This window comes from Miscanthus floridulus, chromosome 8, assembly GCF_019320115.1.
Source record: "Miscanthus floridulus cultivar M001 chromosome 8, ASM1932011v1, whole genome shotgun sequence".
Lineage (NCBI taxonomy): Eukaryota > Viridiplantae > Streptophyta > Magnoliopsida > Poales > Poaceae > Miscanthus > Miscanthus floridulus.
In genome coordinates, this window is record NC_089587.1 from 93446884 (window position 1) to 93453213 (window position 6330).

Consider the following 6330-nt stretch of genomic DNA (forward strand, 5'->3'; position numbering starts at 1 on the left):
TTGATTGAAAATTTAAAATGATTTAAATTGCTTTTGCAAATGAAATTAAAATTGACTTTAAAATAAAAGAAAAGAAAATTTGAAAATAAAAGGATTTAAAAAGTTGTAAAAATTTATTTTTGGAAACCTACCTAAATTGCTCACTTTATTTGAATTGAAAAGTATATTCAAAACTCTATTTGAATTTGATTTGGTTCAAACTTGAATTTGGTTTTGAAAACAAAATAGAAAATGAGTTGGGAAAATGGAAAACTTCTCTCCTACCACTGTTTCCCATGCGGAACGCTCAGCTCCACAACGGCCTAGCTCCACTCCTCCCCCGCTTGGCCTAGCATTTCCCTTCCTCCCTTCGGCTCGCTGTTGACACAAAATGTGACGCACTGTGCCGCACACACAGCAAGCCGAAAAGCGTAGCTTCAATCGGGTGCCCTGGTACTTCGTGATCCGGAACGTGCCAGTCAGTTTGACCTGAAAGAAACTGACAAGGGATAAAACAGTTAAATGTCAAACCGGAACATGTCGGGTGAGACCAGACAGTTCCGTATATACGGCCCTGAAGCCACTTACAACGACATACAGCTATAGAGAACTGTCTGCCAACAAGTTTATAAATCATTCGGCTAACCGTAGGATGGACATACGTAAAGATCCGATTGCCGAATGCATATGCATGGGAAGACATGTTTGAACAAGTGAAATTGATTATGCGTTAATGCATATCCAAGCTCAGCAATCCAGCCGAGTTGGGGTCCATGAAGAAGGAACGTGTAGATAAACACGATTAAGCCAATCTAAAACCTGCGTCTGCCGCACGACACCTAGTTTCGTCAAAAACTTAAATGTGATTAACATGCATGAACCCACAACATGTGACAATCTAGATTAAAATAATTCAGCCATTACGAGCATGTTATCTATTTGCAAAAGTATTATGAAAGTAATGATCATTGAAGCTCGAATAAAACCACAGAAGAGGGCCGAACAATATCAATCTAGATTGGGCAAAAGTGTGTTACAAATATATAAAATATTTAAAACATGCAACACAGGATAACTTGATGAATCTATTTAGATTTTGCCGTAATCTAATAGAGCCGATAACTGTCTTGCTTCCACTAAGCATATTGAGCAAACGCCTGCCGCACGGTATCTACTCATAAACAAAGTATAAGCAAAGACTTCTTGATTGTCAAGCAAAGATCCGCCGCACGATCATTGAAAACAAACAAGACTACTTGCATCACGTCTAAATCCACCGCATGATACTAGACATGATAACAAGGTTGTCGGAACTTACGGAGGTCGACGGATCGATGACTCCTCTCGAAGAACTCGACGACACGACGAAAGGACTCGAAGGTAGGCACGGGGCCGGTTGTATTGATTTGGTTGTGAACCCTTATTACAATGGTCGAGGGTCAATATTTATACCCTAGACAAAATGTGAGTCCCAAAGAACTACGATTTACAAAGGAACTTCTAAACAAACTTGGAAACTTACGACTCCATACCCTAAACTTATAGATTCCTTTATTAATACAACTCTCATCTTTCCGATCGGTCTTGCCTGCCATCTTCTGTTTTCCCGAATGGAGTTACCGCCTTCCAGAATAACCGACCGCACAAGCATTTAGCCGACCGCTTGCGTTGCTTGCCGAACACCCTTCTTCCCGCATGTGGGCCTACCTGTCATCTTCCAGAATTGACCAAAATCCAGTGTTAACAATGTGCCTATCTGTATGGGTGAAATTGATGCTTTTTATGATTACATTAGAAATGCTCATAATCCAAAGTTTGTTCCTGTCTCTAGACAAACCACCACTAGAGACATAGTCAAATACTTCACTGATAAAAAGACTAAGCTTGTTGAGACTCTTAGTTCATCTGCTATAAATTGTGTTTGTCTTACCTTTGACATTTGGTCTGGTAATGCCAAAGAGGACTATCTTAGTGTGGTTGCTCATTACATAAATTCTGATTGGCAACTAGAGAAGATGGTGCTTGGTCTTGTGCTTATTGATGTGTCCCACAGTGGATAAAACATTGCTGAAAGGGTTATATCTGTGCTTGCTGATTATGGTTTGACTGAAAAGGTCTTTGCTGTTGCTTTGGACAATGCCTCATCTAATGTTTCTGCCATGCGTACACTTAGGCCTGTACTATCTAAATATCTTGGTATTGAAGTACCCCTGATAATGATTGAAATGATAGAAATGAAACTGATAATGCAGTTAGTACTTTGTTCATGCATCAGTGCTGTGCATGTCATATCATAAATCTGATTGTTAAGGAGGCCCTTAATGCTTCTCAGCCTTTGATTGAAACATTTAGAACTGCAATATCATTTCTGAACTCATCTAACTAGAGAATTGCTGCATACAAAAGTTACTGTATTGCCACTGGTGTTAGACCTAGGAAATTTCAGCTGGACATGGAAGTAAGGTGGAATTCTACATATCTGATGCTCAAGCATTTGTTTCCTCACCATACTCCTTTCACTACTTTCATGCATGCTCACTATCCTAGGGGTGAAGGTGGTCAGTTGCTTTTAACTGATAAACATTAGGCTGTTGGACAAAAAGTATTTAAATTTCTTGAACTGTTTTATGATGCTACTGTTGCTTTGTCTGGTGTGTACTATCCTACATCTCCACTTATGATTCATTATCTAGTTAAGATTGCTATACACCTAAAAAACTATGGTAATAACACTCACCTCAGACATGTGATTCAACCAATGATAGACAAATATAATAAATACTGGAGGGATATTCCTTTGCTATATTCTTTTGCATTCATCTTGGATCCTAGAGCTAAAATGAAAGGTTTCAGCAGAGTACTGAGGAGGTTGGGTAGCCTTACCAGTACATCCTATGAAACTTACCAGCTTGCCACTAGAGCTCGACTAACTGATGTTTACAATAAGTATGAGGAGAAATTTGGATCTGTTAGGTTGAGGAGGACTGTCCCTCCTAACCTGTCTGGTAAGAAAAGGTCTGCTTGTGATGAGATTTATGATGATGATGAAGGTGATTGTTCTGTAGGTGGTATCCACCTCTATCTGGTACTCTTAATCTGTCTAGACATACCTCTACAACTGCCCTGCTGCATGCTGTAAGTTCTTCTAATAATAATACTTCTGAACTGGTTTCCTACTTGGACTATGACACTGTTAGCTAGTTAGATGATGATTTTAACCTGTTGAACTGGTGGCATGAGCACAAACTCACTTATCCAGTTCTGTCAATCATGGCTAAAGATATTTTAACTGTTCCTGTTTCTACCATATCTTCAGAGTCCACTTTTAGTATGACTGGCATGATAATCGAGGAGCGGCGGAGGAGGCTGAAGGCCGAGATGGTGGAAATGCTCACCTGCATCAAAGACTGGGAGGCAGCAGAGGCAAGGATGCAACACAATGTGGAAGACCAGGAGCTTGGAGAAGCATTTGAAGAACTTTATCGTGATTAGTTGTCTTAGTTATCATTTATGTACTGGACTGTAATACGCTGGACTTATGAACTTTGATTTAAGGATAATAAACTTAAAAGGAGCTAGGCTGTACTCTTTTTTCTTTGTCTAGGGTTTCTCACAAAGGTGAGTTTTACCTAGACAGGTTTTTAATGAGACAGTCATTGTACTAAAGCTCCAATAAAATTTTATTTTGTTCTCTCTGGTTTGTTTCTGTGTTTGTGATCTTCTGAAGTTTCTGTTAAAGTTTGAACTTGTATCTCTAGTGTCAAAGTGTGATCTTCTAAAGTTTAATGTATTGTACAAGTTTCTGTTAAAATTCTGAAGTTTCTGAGGTGTTTGGCACTTTTAGTGTCAGTGTCGGCACGAGCACTATGAGGACACAGCACGGCACGCCTAAGCTATGATAGTACCGTGTCTAGGCCACTGAGTCGGCATGACGGCACTACATGTCGTGTCGCGTAGCGCCGTGCCTGGCCTGACCGTGTCTGGCGGTGCCCGTGCCAGTGCCTTTGCCGGGCGGCCGTTTGGCCATATATAGTCCCAACCAACAACCTCCAAACCCCCTCTCCATTTCCGATTTCCACGCCGCCGCCAACATGTCCACCTCGGCCGCCGCCTCCATCACCGCCGCGTGGACCACCCTATCCTCCGTCAATCCCCGCCGGTCGTCTTCTGCAGTCAGGCTACCGCCGGTCCCTTCCCAGCAGGCTCTTATCATCGTCACCCTCGCGCTCTCAGCTCGTGCCGGTCTCCTCCATGGCCTCTCCCGCCTCCGCCTGCGAGACGGCCTCCAGGAAGAAACTCATCATATTCGACGCGGAGGAGGACCTCGCGGCGTCGCTGGCCAAGCACACGGAGGAGCTGTCGGCGAAGTTTGAGGAGGAGAGGGGCGCCTTCACCGTCGTGCTCTCCGGCGGCTCCCTCGTCAAGTCCCTCAGGTTCCGGACGCGCCTCCGACCGCGAAGTTCTTGGTTTCCGGATCCTGGGGTGTGCGTTAGGTTTTGACCTTTAGGTTTCGCAGGAAACTTGCTGAGCCGCCGTACCTGGAGGCGGTGGATTGGAGTAAATGGCATGTGTTCTGGGTGGATGAAAGGGTGGTGCCCAAGGATCACGCGGATAGCAACTACAAGCTCGCCTCAGATGAGTTCCTCTCTAAGGTACTCACTTGTTTAGTCAAATTCAGAAATCTGTTTCGATTGTGAAAGCTGGAGGAGGGTTTCTGTTGATCTGTTACTGTGCAGAAATGGGGTCATTATCTGTTTTTAGTGATGGAGAATGGAAATGTGGAATTATTATTTTTTTCTTGAATAAATGTGGAATTATTTTGGGTAGATTATATACATTTTTTTCTGCTTGTTTTATCTCATGATGTTAGTGATACATCGGGATATTTTGACTATGATGAACATTGAGCAAAATGTAGATTTTGGAGATAGTGATTTGTCTGTCCGGGAAGTCTCTCAGGGGAAAAAAATGGTAGCGTTTGATTAATAGTTAATACAGTATATGTAGCGCTGTAGGTAGTCTGCATTCTCATCTTAAAACTAAAGTACATTCCCCTGTCTGCCAAATGTGTTATGTATGTTCGAATTCAACTTGGCGCATATAGTAGATTTCACACAGAAGTTCATTTCTATACTCATTCTCATATATATGGCCTGCAGAAACTTTTTGTATCTTTGTTCTACACTGCATATCAGTTTCAATCTTTGCGCGTGTTTAGCTGGATGGAAGTTGGAAATTTGGCTACTGTAGCACTGAGGCAGGAGACCTGGCCGCGATGGCTCCGCGTAGCTCAGCGGCGATGTGCATGTGGCTCAAAACGTTCGTCTCGTAATTTCCAACCAAACTGTGCAATTAGTTTTTTTCGTCTATATTTAATGCTCTATGCATGTATTGCAAGATTCGATATGATGACTACTGTAGCACTTTTTTGGAATTTGGGGTGGAAACTAAACACGCGCTTTGTCTTCCTACAACATAGGTGCCGATTCCTGCTGACCAAGTTCATGCCATAAATGATGCACTGTCATCCGAGGGTGCTGCAGAGGACTATGAAACTCGTTTAAAGCAACTTGTCAAGGATGGTGTGATTGAAATGTCACCGGTGTCCGGGTTCCCCAAGTTCGACCTTATGCTTATGGGTATGGGGCCTGATGGCCACATTGCCTCACTCTTCCCTGGCCACCCTGTTGTCCATGAAAACGAGAAGTGGGTCACCTTTGTCAAGGATTCTCCGAAGCCACCGCCAGAGAGAATAACCTTCACTTTCCCAGTGATAAATTCGTCCGCATACATCGCACTTGTGGTCACCGGTGCCGGCAAAGCTGGTGCTATTCATAAAGCACTTTCAGAAGGGCAAAATACATCTGATCTGCTGCCTGTTGAGATGGTGTCGCTTCAGGATGGGGAGCTCACTTGGTTCACTGACAAGCCAGCGGTGTCAATGTTGTCGAGCATTTGAAGCCCAGGATTGTAAAAATCTGAAACTTTCATCTGAAGGGATTCATATACCATTGATGGGAATCCATTTAGGTTTGGCAGGAGATTATGAGGTGTTTATGTATTATATAAATTGTGCCGGGGAAATTTGTCTTTTCACAGTATCTACCAAATAATACGAGGAGAGGTAGAGGAAGACCGAAATTGATATGGAGGGCAATAAAAAGATACTTGAAAGCTTGGGATATACCTAGAGATCTATGTTTGAATAGGAGTACTTGGAAAGCAGCTATTGAAGTGCCTGAACCGTGACTTGGGGCTCTCGGTGGGTTTCAACTCTAGCGTATCCCAATTTACTTGGGACTGAAAATCTATGTTGTTATTGTTGTTGTTGTACAGTATCTACCAAATAAT

General features: G+C 42.7%; 1 pseudogene; it reads left to right on the top strand.

The window, feature by feature from the left end:
• Positions 1-4020: 4020 nt before the first annotated feature.
• On the top strand, positions 4021-6070 carry LOC136472954 (probable 6-phosphogluconolactonase 3, chloroplastic; annotated as a pseudogene).
• Positions 6071-6330: the final 260 nt, after the last annotated feature.